The sequence below is a fragment of the Diachasmimorpha longicaudata genome, chromosome 12 (assembly GCF_034640455.1).
Source record: "Diachasmimorpha longicaudata isolate KC_UGA_2023 chromosome 12, iyDiaLong2, whole genome shotgun sequence".
NCBI classification, from domain to species: domain Eukaryota; kingdom Metazoa; phylum Arthropoda; class Insecta; order Hymenoptera; family Braconidae; genus Diachasmimorpha; species Diachasmimorpha longicaudata.
In genome coordinates, this window is record NC_087236.1 from 6,605,138 (window position 1) to 6,617,673 (window position 12,536).

Consider the following 12,536-nt stretch of genomic DNA (forward strand, 5'->3'; position numbering starts at 1 on the left):
TGTATTTCACGAAATAAAAAAAAAATTCTAACGGTGCACCCCCGATATTGAGATTTGCGTGTTCATTAAATGAAGTTGATGAGAATCAGCAGGAAAGCCCCTTCAAGGTCCACCCCAAGGACATTTCCGACGGCTGATTAATGTTTTTTCGTAATGACTGTTGAGATCTTTAACACCGTTTTTACGATAATTCTTTTCGACTTGAAAAACCATTCAATTTTTGAATTTCCTTTCTGACGAGATCCAGAAGGAGTGATAAACGATTAAATGCATTGTCGGTAGTACATATTAAATAAATTCCCAATAAATTTACCCCTTAAATAAATAAATAAATTAAATCATTAAACAATCCCCGTAAACTGATAGCCGTCCGTCAATAACGTGGCAATCGTTACGCTATCGGAATAGTGATATGCGTGCCGTTGAATTTAGTTAATTTCCCTAGTTAACTCAACTCTCCATACACCGCCACGCTGTTTTGATGTACTTCACTCTGAACTTTGATCTAATAACCATTCGCACGCGATGGCGATTATATCTTCATCGTAAACTGATGCCACGCGTGGCTAAGTTGAAAGAGCGTTGAGACAGCTAGCGGATTGGATATGAGGAAGATGGAGAGCTAAGACTCACGTTTTCCCACCCCCCCCCCATCCCCCTTCCAATGGCCCACTCGATTGAACCGCCCTCGGTCTTTCTGGTGAAAAGAGCCCCCTCCCCCTCCCCATCGAAACCACCCCAATCACATTGCCCGCCGCAGGGAGGAGGGGATGAGTTTAACTTCAAGCAACAATTCGAGCGGGATAACATTCTCAAATTAAGAATATTTGAGAAAGAGCCTTGGGCCACCGCAATATTATAGTACTGCACTTGGCTTGGAAAATAATAGCTTTGAAATGTTCATCGGAAGATTAAATTTACACTTGAAAGACGTGAGAAATGCCCTGCTACATTGAGCCCATCGGATTTTCCTTTCTGTATATGTGTGTGCATGTATACGTCTATATAACTTAAAGTTTATCCAACGGAATGGATCCACGCTTTATTTGCTACCTCCTTGAAGAACCGATGGCTTCCCCCCACCCACCCACCCCCCTTACAACCCCTCTTCCACTCCTCAACGAAAAACGCAATGCACCTGAGGTTTTTCCTTCAACTTATATCTCTTCTTATCGTCTCATCTAACAGCGCAAAAAATGTCAATATTTTCCATCTATTCTTCTGATAGATATATGATCATATATTGGAACTACGCGAGCATCGCTCAGTCTTGCCGAAGATAACGAATATATATGCGATTGGACGAGAGTAAAAAAAAACTGACAAAATACAAGTTTTCAATGATGTTCTTTTGAATTTTTGAAACTGATAGAGGCTAATTAGAGAATTGTTATCGATTCGGTAATCCTAATGAGTTCCTCAGGTTAAATATTTGCAGACAAACTGCCGAAAAAAAAACAATGGGTCTATCATTAAAAGTCATTTCAATTAAAGACCAGTGAACTTTCTTTTTCGAGATTCTTAAACTCAATAAAACTTTTATAGAACGAAAAAACACCTTATGAGTGGCTCACGGCTTGGGGGCCCTTTTATGAAACGTGGACACGTTTCACAAAGTTTCTCCTCCAGGGTCCTCCAGTGCCCCACCTTTTTTCATTTTTCTGTTTCAAGATCTTTCCTTCTGCGGCATTACTTTTACGATTTCTTCTTTTTCCTCTATTTTACAATCACTAGATATGATGTTCTCATAGAGTATTATTTCTTCTTTTAGTGGACGTGCCAGATAGTATTCCAGGTGATTCCAATTTCGCTTCAACGATTGGTGATGCAATTTGAGTGTCATACACCCGAAGAATGAATAAATTTAAGAGTTTAATTTATCGTTGAGTATAACGGAATTCATATTTTCCCATAAAGTCGTAAGAATTTGATTTTTCATTCTATATTTTTCATTTTTCCGAAATCCATCAATTCAAAATTGCATTACGATTCTCTCGGAATTGTTATAGCTCGAAGCGTTGAGAGCTATAGCATTCGTATTAAATTTTCATTCTCCCATTCTGTTGAAAAGCTAATAACGGCGCCAAAGCGAGTGTTACGTTGGCATCACTTTGTGAAGCATCATTCCTCGCGTTTCTCGCTTTTTATGTGGCTCAAAGGGCCCGCGATAACGAGGTGTCATAACCTTGAATGTTAAGAAATCCCGAGATAAATACGAATTTTCACCGATAAAAACCTGACAAATGGAGTGGTTTTTTTCTCTAGTCCCTCCTACGACTGCCATCCTGAGAAATTGACACGAAGGATTATCGTGGAAGAGATGAATATAAGAAAATTCAATGTCAAAGAAAACGATAGGGCCTATCACTCAGATTGATGCATCTCCTCGAGCGGGCGTATGTGTCACAAGGAAGAAAGTATGTGCGACAGTTGAGAGCTTTCTGTCCACAATCTTGTGGATTTTTCACCGATTTCGTCCTTAAACACAATAGTGAAAATATTCTGAACTAGCCACAGGGATATCCTTGAATCACTGCTGAATCTACCCCAACAACCCTCTTGACAATAGACAAACCAAGGAAAAGGTCAACATTGCGATGCTATTCTTGACTGAACGAAGACTTACAATAATTGCGTCTGCACTAGCTCTCTGCATACCAATGCCAACTTGTATATGTTGAAAGAATGCATTCAAGGGCTGTGTATACCCATCCCAAGTCTTTGAAACTTCAGACAATTTCCATACAAAATATCCTCCCGAGTGCTCTAAATTTCTATCATAGTGATCTCGGCCGTTTGAAAGCACGAAACGTACTCATCCACTTTTCGGTCCATTTCTAGGATATTATATTCATCCAAAACCATTCTCATTTTATTTTTTCTCATCCCCAAATTTTTTTTTCGTTCCAATGAGAGAAAAAAAATTGGAACAATGTTAAAATAACCAAGAGCGATGAAAAGGCGAGTGAGGAATATGACTTGATAATAAAACTGAAGGATAAGAATGATCCTTCAGATTGTGAAAAAGAAAATGTAACAAAAAGTATAGTGGGACAGATAAAAAATGTTGATATGACAGTGTTGTGCGAAACCATCGTTCCATCCAGGGACTTCGTATGACGCTTATTGGAGATGGCTTTTATTTTTATAACCAAGAGAAATGGTGAAGGTAAGCAGTAGACTTTTAACGTAGCTGTGAAATGGATCGTTAAAGGAATACTGAAGTACCATCTTCAAGGATCATCTAGACAGTTCAACCCGGAGAAATAGTTTTCCCAGTTCCATAACTATGGCCGGGATCAATGTCTTTTTTTTTTCACCCCATAAATATATTGAGAATACAAATCGATATTCAATTCATTTATCCGCGAAAAAAAAAATTATCCAGTTAAAAACTACAGATAAAGCAATTACTCTCTCAATTATAGCACTAATGAGCTTGAAAGTTTGTCATTGTAGTGCGTTGGAAGTACTTAATCGGATAAAATTGTTCATTTTCAAATTGTCAAGTATCACTGAAGGAGCAAGCACTCGTTTACCCCGAAACATCATTAGGAACTTGATTAACAGAAGAATGAAGAAGAAGAGAACATAGGGCGCGAGACATATCATTGAGTATCCACTTGTTGCTTCTTCACCCATACGACATTTCCACTGTTTCTCAACTACTTAACATTTGCCTTTTGCCGTCCCTTTTCCGACTTCTCTTAATTCCCCTTTTTAAAGAATAAATCCGAACTTTTGATGAAAATGATTGCTAAATTAATTTTTTCTAATCATAGAAAAGTTTCCACGAATCGAAAAAACTAATCCGAAATTAATTAAATACTCTAATGACTTTGACATGAATTTTTAACATTAAAAGAAATGTTAACATATCATCGTTTCGCACTGTCAGATGCCCACATCCACCCTTGTTATATGGATCAGTAATTCAAGTACGGTTTATTGGGTAATTAATCGTTTAATTGATTAAAAGGTATGACGGATATTTTTGCAGTATAAAGCAAAAATTAATGTAATTAGCGGCGTAAAAATTGATGACTCCGTTGAATACGATTTCGATAAAAACTGGAGAATTTGATAGTCGAATACTTGGCACAACGCCGAATATTCGTGTTGACCCGGTACCGAGGCATTTACACCAGTGTCTATTTCACTCATATTACTAACCAAAAGGCACTACCACAGTGTGCATCTCGACGTGAATTAATTGCCTATAAAGTCAAACTGCTATTTTTATGGACAACAGGGTCCAATTACACTCGCTCGTTTTTCGTGATTTCGTTGCTGGAAAACTTGTTTCATTTCCTACGGAATGTGTCAGATTGCAGGAATATGAGGGAGATAGTTGCAATACTGACGGCCAACAATTCACATCTGACCATACTTGTGTTAATGGAATCAGTGATAATGTTAGAATAGAAAAGAATAAATGCCCACACACACCGGTTTTTTTTTTAAATATGATAAATAAATATTGGACCAGGTACGACATTCATTTGGCACCTAATCGACATATTCATTCATCCATTTTTAAAAATGTACCATGAAAAGTGATGTGTGATGCGGTCAATAGAGGATTTTCATTCAGACTCACTGGGGAAATTTTGTATCACATTGGTGACTCGATACTGATAATTTATAGAATTCTCAGCGGGTTCCACTAGTGAATCTCCCGATACCTCTGTCACATATATTCAACGTATATATTCAGATGAGGAATCGGGGGAATTGATAAAAAGGTGCGTTTTCCCAGTAAAAAGTATAAAGCAACGAAAAATCTCAATTTCCGTATGTTTAAAATTCATGCACCAAAAGTGGTGGAGCCACAAAAATACATAGACCGTAGAATAAATAATGTGGTTGAGCAAAAAAAAAAACCACGGGAATTCCCACGGAATTTTCTTCCAACTCCAAATGGGATCTTCATTAATGCCGTCCATGGGATTAATGAAATACCGGGTCATAGAGTTTTTCCACTACTATCACAGTTCGAAAAAAAATTCTAGAGGGACTCACCGACTTCTGCAGTCCGGATGTACATCGAAATGATCAATCAATTGCTTACCTGCAACAAATAAAGAGAGAAAAAAATATATTACACTGACTATTGAATATAAAACATAATAATTGACTAGCTGATGAACAAATAGAAGCATTAATTATTCCTTACTCAGTACAGGGAGAGGAAAATTGAATAAAAATCCGAAAAAGAGGGAGAATTATAAACCGTAATCGAACGATTGAAATTTTGTTACTGAATAGTATCCCCTGGTGGAAAATTATCAATATCCAATTCTCCCTGATTTATTAGTCACCATCATCATTGATTGTAACTGAGAGAAAGCAGTCAATTGAAATAATTTTCCGGTATGACTTGAAATAATCCCAAAACACTAATGGCAAAGGGGATGCATTAAACAGCCTTTTGCCAGTAACCTCTCCATCACTCCGACGCGTAGGCGTACTAAAACTATCAGTGGTATCTTCACCCCGGGTGAGAAGAACTAGGACAATAGAATGATGGATGTACCTTATCACTCAATTATAATTCAATACAATAAAAAAAAGCCTCGCCCGATTCTCCAATATTCAGCTGTGACACGCGATGTATAAATTATGTATTACGAATCGGGAAAAAAAATAGAAATGTCTCCAAAACGACCAGAATAGCCCACTCGATAGCGTCAAATGGATATCGTGTTAGGGGTGAAGGAGAGGGGATTTAAGGAGGAATGAAAATGTCTAGTAGCACATATAGCCCCAACTCATGAGGGACCGAGGGTGTATATGGGCCGGTGCGAGTTCATTTCGTGTGGCCACAAACTAATCTCAAGTCTGAAACGGAAGCGTGAACGGGGTTGGAGAAGGGTCTCGGCCCTCCTTTCCCTCCCGCAAACACACGTGCATACATCTACATTCGAGGAAATATGTCGGTGAAGGCGTAGGACTCCTGAGAGGTTCGGATAACGTATTGATATTGTAGAGGGGAAAAGATTAATATCCTCTGTAAGTTTAACTATTTATACCTGAGCCAGAGCTTGACATTCCACTTTGAGTTTGCATCCAGTTGGAGAAAATTTCCGATTGAAAACTCTTTACTCTATCTCATCGATACTGATTGAAATGTTAAAATGTCATAGACGATGGCTACAGATGTAAAAAAAAATAAATAAATAAATAATGGAACTGCAACTCCCTGAGACAGGAGTAATCCTCGACCGAATTTGTAACTTAATTTGAAAGAGAAAAAATGTGTTCATTCGGTTCCTATGTGTTTATGAATACAGTTGAGTCTGACGATCGTCGGAGCTTTACTAGTTTTTTGTCAGTGACAGTGACAAATTAAAATGTTTTCATCCATAAAACACATGCGCAGAGTCCGTGCAATGTCCTTGGACAGGAGTGGAGAGGATTTTTTGATAAATTTCTAACATTTGTTTTTGCACGATATTTATATACCTGGGATAGGACAGAGTAGAATAAAAAAAATATATATAACAAGAGACAGGGGAAAAATCTTCTCATATGTCGTATGTACACTGTCCTGTCAAGCTGCCTCACCTGTCCAAAAAACATTTTTTACAGTGACATATTTTGCTGATAGGACTCGTTCGTTTAACACGATAAACGATACAAAAGTATCTTCGATCAATTGGTGTCTTTATGTCCCTTTCAAAAAATTTTCCACGACAAATACAGATATATCATGAACAGCTGAACATATCGGATCAATTTTCACCCGTAAAAAATAAAACATAATAATTATTTGAGACGACTATTGACTGCTTGAATGCCAGGGCCGATTGAATAAATTCAATTAATAATGAAACGTTTCCATTGTGCCCTTCGTAAAATCAATACCGAACTGCCTTTATAATCAGAACTTTAAAAGTTTTCACTTTAATTTGCAATGAGCCGATAATGAAGGAAATACAGATATAGAGGTAAAGGAGAAAGCCCATGAAAATATATATCCAGTGAGCGGAAGTTTATGATTATTCTGCATGTAATCGATTTTTTTTCCCTCTCCATCCACCGAACGGCGATGATGAAGAGCCCAGTCTAAGAAGAGTTGAAGGAATATTTTTTTTTTCTTTTTTTTTTTTCATAGAAAGGTATTACCGAAGAATATGGAGGTGAATGCATTAGGGGAATTTATATTGCCTCGAGTTTTTTTTTCGGGAATGACTAGTACATTCACTGGCACATGTAATGGTTAGAAAAGCTGATTATACCAGATCTCCAGGGTATCATCCTTACTTTTTATGACGGATCAACATAAAATAGGACTACCATCATTTATGTCCATCTTATTCCACGTGAAGCCATATTTTTATGTTCCATCTAGACCCTGAGGTAATCGCGCTTGGGAAAAAGACCAGGAGAAGTTGAAAAAAAAAAAAAAAACCGAAAAGTGCATTTATTTTGGCCACTATCACTTGTGATGACGGCGCAGCTTTCCGAGACCGTTGATACTTTTCACGCTTCACCGGAGCTTTTCGGCTATTCTGGTGAGCGGGTTGAGTATTCCAAGGTACATGGGCTCTGCGAATCCGTTACGCTCCAAAAGGTCCTTTGTTCCGAATGTTTATCGTTCGGACCCAACCGTCGATCCAGCCTGTATCGTTCGTGTTCAGTGATGAAAGCTCCATCTTTTCTAATATGAAAATACGGCATGCTCCATGAGCATGAAAACAATATTCGTTGGGAATTGGGTAATCCAATCGCGGGGGAATGATTCTATTTACGAAGCAAATGGTGGGTTTCATACCTCCAAAGCGTTTCTCTCTTGATAAAATACAAGAGAACTCTATCGACAGTGAATTCTCAATTATCTGATTCATCCACCCGCACGATAAAAAAGATTTTTATCATTCAACAACAGCGGGAAGTACATCCAAGATAATTCTGGAAGATGAAAACACCGAAAGAAATCGATTTTTTTTTCCATCAAAAATTACTTCAGATATTCCTTCTCCGTGCAATAATTCCGTGACAGTTGAGTAAAATTTCCACCAGTCACAAATCACTTCGGAATTACGGAAAATATACGTAATTTTTCGTGAAATATAAGTGGAAGTTGGAAAATGCATTAATCACACCGCCTCGGGGGTCTTTTAGCCACCAGCCAAGATACCGGATGCGTGAATGAATGAAAGAGAAATAACTGTCAAACGAGTGAGAGTTTCACCAGCCGATGCCATTAGCTCAGGTCACTATAAAAATTCGAACGAGTGGAGCCGCCGAGGGCCGAGTAAAATCACTGAGAAAGGTTAATAAAGAAGAGAAAAAAAAAGCGGAAGTGGTTTCTCCACTTACGTTGTACGATTCTGCTTCATTTATGTAGTGTCCCCATTAGCAAGAAATCTACAATAAAAGACCACTCGTCCATCTTTCCCCCCTAGTTATGTTTTTTTCCCTAAGAATATATTCGAATCTCCATTGGTCTTTTCACCGGCAAAACCAAACTGTCTTGATATTGCCTACAGATGCTATTTCAACCACTGGAACTTGTTAAAAAAGATTCTCGTTAAAAAAGTACGAGAGGTTTCTTCAGTGAGTGCTTTCAAGTAGCCCACGCGTTCCCTCCCTCTCAACGTCTATGAAAAATATTAATAATGAATGATAAAAGAACATCTTCGTCAAACTATTCGACTTGAAAAATTATTTTTTATCAATTATAACAGTCTGTAACCAACTGAATTGAATCCCCCCACCCAATATATCTCACCGAATATACATCAAAAAGCTGAGCTCACGTAGTCCCAGGCCATTCATGTATATCTAAATCCCCTCCATATATTCTAAATGAAAGAGGACCAAGCACATCTGTTTTTATATGCAAAAGCGACGTTGGTGGTATCCTCGAAGCATCCACGCGATATTTTTTCGCGTAACGGCAACATTATGCGACATCTGGTAAGATCATCCAGAAAACAGACGTACCACTAAAACGCATTTATTCTGGCTAGGATATCCATACCCATAGAATTTCCTATGCTCAGGTTACCTAGCCATCGATTAGATCGTATGAGATATATGGAGATAAATATTTACAGCTTTATCTTCGATAGTGGATCATTACAAATGATATTTCAATCAGGAATTGTTGTAAAAAATTTATCCCTAATCTAATCCATTTCCTTCATGTGTACAGACGTACATTCTTCATTTATTTGCTCATGCAATGTGCACCTGGTACTTTTGGCTCAAATATACTTGTATAATTCATAGGTAAATTCGAGTTTAATCCAGCTTTGGTGCATACGAAACTGTACGTTGACCGGCTGAAAGTTATGAGACTCCCACGTGTGTTTCACTACTATGGTCGCGGTTAGGACAAGTTATTAGTTGTAGGCTTCGTTAGATCCGTCCCTGGCAGCTCATTCAGTTGGTGAAAATGGTATTTTTTTTCTGGATCAGTTAGATCCTCCATCGATTATGGAATAATCAGGGATTATCGTAATCTCTACGTTTGCTGGATTTTTGGCTTCCTCATGGAAGCACTGATGGTTTTTCCAGTGAAAATCGCACGTTTTTAAGATTATTAAATTTTTGGGATCGATGTCGAGCTCATTCCACCACTACAGTCATACGTGTACTCAATATTTTCAATGCAGGTGGCTATGAATAATACTGAGAGCCCTTAACATGCTTCCGACACCCTCCACTAGGTTCCTATCAAAAGACAACAATCTAGTCGGGCTGACTACAGTGGCTCTCGTTGCTATGCATTCACCATCACAAATTCCACTCGTTTCTTGAACACGTACTTTATGATTCGCGAAAAATATAGTTCAGATAAATTATTTAGAAAGCTGTGACAAATTCTTGTGGCGCACCAGCGAATTTTATTAACGAACGCAGGGTGATTCATAAAATTTTTCAAAAGCTCCCAAAGTCTGTCACACTGACTTCACATATTTTGTTCTGCCCTCGCTATATAATTCAGCTAATCAAATTAACGTATATTGAAATTCACAACTTGATTACGAGATGGCATACATAAAAGCTTTTGATACAGAAAATATGGAAAACCATTTCCATGAATGTCCAGTGGAATGAGCGAATAATTCAATTTTTTTAGTTTAGTGAACATCAGCAGTGAAATAAAATTTGCAACAAGAGTTGATGAATAGAAAAAAAATTCTGTAAACTTCGCCAACCGAAAGCACGGAAATATTTCATGATATATTATAAACCAGTGGAGAAATTACAGTTGCCTGTGGTTCGGTTGTTATTGATGGTTATTGATGCTGAAGGAATTTCTGTTTTTATACTGACTCACACGAAATATATATATATATATCAAGCAACGGGGAGGAGCTATGATTGGTAATATATCGAGAGAAGGAACTGCCCTCCCATTGGCTATTTAAATTTCCTGCCAATTATTTCAAAATGTTAATTAAGATATCATTCCCGAAGAAACATGAGACCATCAGAATTTTTTTTACGATAAAGTCCTGATGTTTATCACCAGGCGGGAACAACAATCAGTGAATCGTATTGTCTTAACAATATTGATCCTGTAATTTACAATAATTAGTCCATTGTCGGTCCAAGTACCAGCAAGATTGCCACTTACTCGACGTGCTAGGGCATATGAGGATGCCCAGTTTGTGGTACAGCGAGAGCGACATTTACTGTAGCCCCTAACAGGGACATTAATACCGAGGTAAGACGACACGACGTAGTCGTTTTCCCATGGGACCTTTGGTAGTCAACTCTAGCCAAGAGACTGACATAAATGCGAGGTGGATTACGAGCTGGTTCTCATGTGTCTAGAACTGTCCCAATAAATAGACATCAGTGGCTCATGTTTTTTTAATGAAATCTCCAAGAATAAAACATCAAATTAACGCACCCCCCCGGGTGTCAATGACGAGTGTCATACAAATACCATAAACGATGATAATGCATTTATCAATTACCATCCCATCACCACTGATTTCAATGTCATTGACATACAGAAGATAATATTTGATAAAATTGCGTTCTTCCTCTGGCGTTTAATTCCTGCCGTACGTCAAACTCCAACGACGACAAATTGCAAACGATAAATCGTCGTCTGGCGGCGCTTATGCAATGCGATTAATCATGCACTTCAACCGAGTCAAGTTGCCCAAGGTAGAGGGGGTGAAAAATAGAAAAAAAAAAGAAAAAAAAACAGAAAACGAGTCGGGGTGACTGGATGAGAAAATGAAATGAGAGGACAAACGAGAGGCCAATCGTTCTTGAATTGCAATTGTCATTGTGGTTCGTTGACTCCTGCGATGATAATCATCGTATTTTCAGTCGAGAATACTATTACTGATCTGAGAAATTGTATTACTCTAATCTAATCATTCAAATCTGAATTATTTTCTCTTAAATCGTCTAATGGGGTCAATCACTCGCATTAAATTTCATTTTGCCCCAGGATTCGATTTTTCCCCAGCTCCCCTCCGAGAATCGGACATTAAAGTGAAGCATTAAATCACGCAGATAGTTACATATCCCGTATATTCCACCCTCCCCCTCACCATCAGTGCCGCCCCCTTCAGGGCAACACCAGAAAGTTGCGGTAAGTGACGAGCCCTAGTTGGTATTCAAAATCACCGCAAATTCCGTACGCGTTTGGAATTGATGGTTGCATGTCGTTATTTCAATATTCACGTCTGCATGCAATGGTCAATATGAGTAACATCTGTTAAAGGAGATGGCAAGTTTCCCTGTCTGTACACACTGCCATCAAAGCAGTTGAAAATGCAAAATTAATTTCACGATTTGTTTGATAAAAATTTGTCAAAAATGTTTGAATATAATGAGAACTTCTGCATTCAGATAAAATACTGGAATTGCTTTCATTTTACGTTTAAATGGGAAATGAAGTAGACGAGAAAAAAGAAAATTCCATTTACAAACGTAGAATAAAAGTTACAGTGAATAGCCCGCCAAGGAGAATAAATTTTGATCGCCCTAGTCATCCCAAAGCTTGACTCAAACCACTGGCTGGAATAGTATTGAATTCTCTCGCAAGTTTTAAACATCCTTCAGCACCGAATGGTTATCCAACTTTACAGCAGTCAATATTTATGATATCGACAATTGAAGTATTAACAAGTGAGAAATTACCCTAGCAATTGCCCAGATTACAACAGTATTTCCTGATCGATTGGCAATATGCTACCGAATATTTTTTTAACAAAATCATAAACGACCCATAAGGACACTTCATAAATTCATTTTTTAACGATACACCCCATTGATACTCGCCTTCAAATCAATCCATAACACCATAAGGTCTCCACCATAAAATCATAAATAAACACCTCATTTCCGTCATTAACCCCTCAACTGTAGCATTTCCTATGACATTTGCGACCCTAATATCAGGTAGTTTGATCGTGTTAGAGGAGTTCGTGAGCGAAGACGTAAATAAAGCTTGTAGTAAATTATCCTTGATAGCACAATCACGGCTGCCTCCAACGCCAAGGTGGTGAGACCAAGTGGAGTACAATAAAAGCGAAAGAGATGAAGGTTAGAAC

The 12,536-nt window shown here is 38.0% G+C and overlaps 1 protein-coding gene across 1 annotated transcript in view; it reads right to left on the minus strand.

Annotated features, from left to right (window-relative positions):
• Alpha-man-ia (alpha-Mannosidase class I a) overlaps positions 1–12,536 on the minus strand; it is a 57,666-nt gene that overhangs the window by 36,698 nt on the left and 8,432 nt on the right. The window lies entirely within an intron of this gene.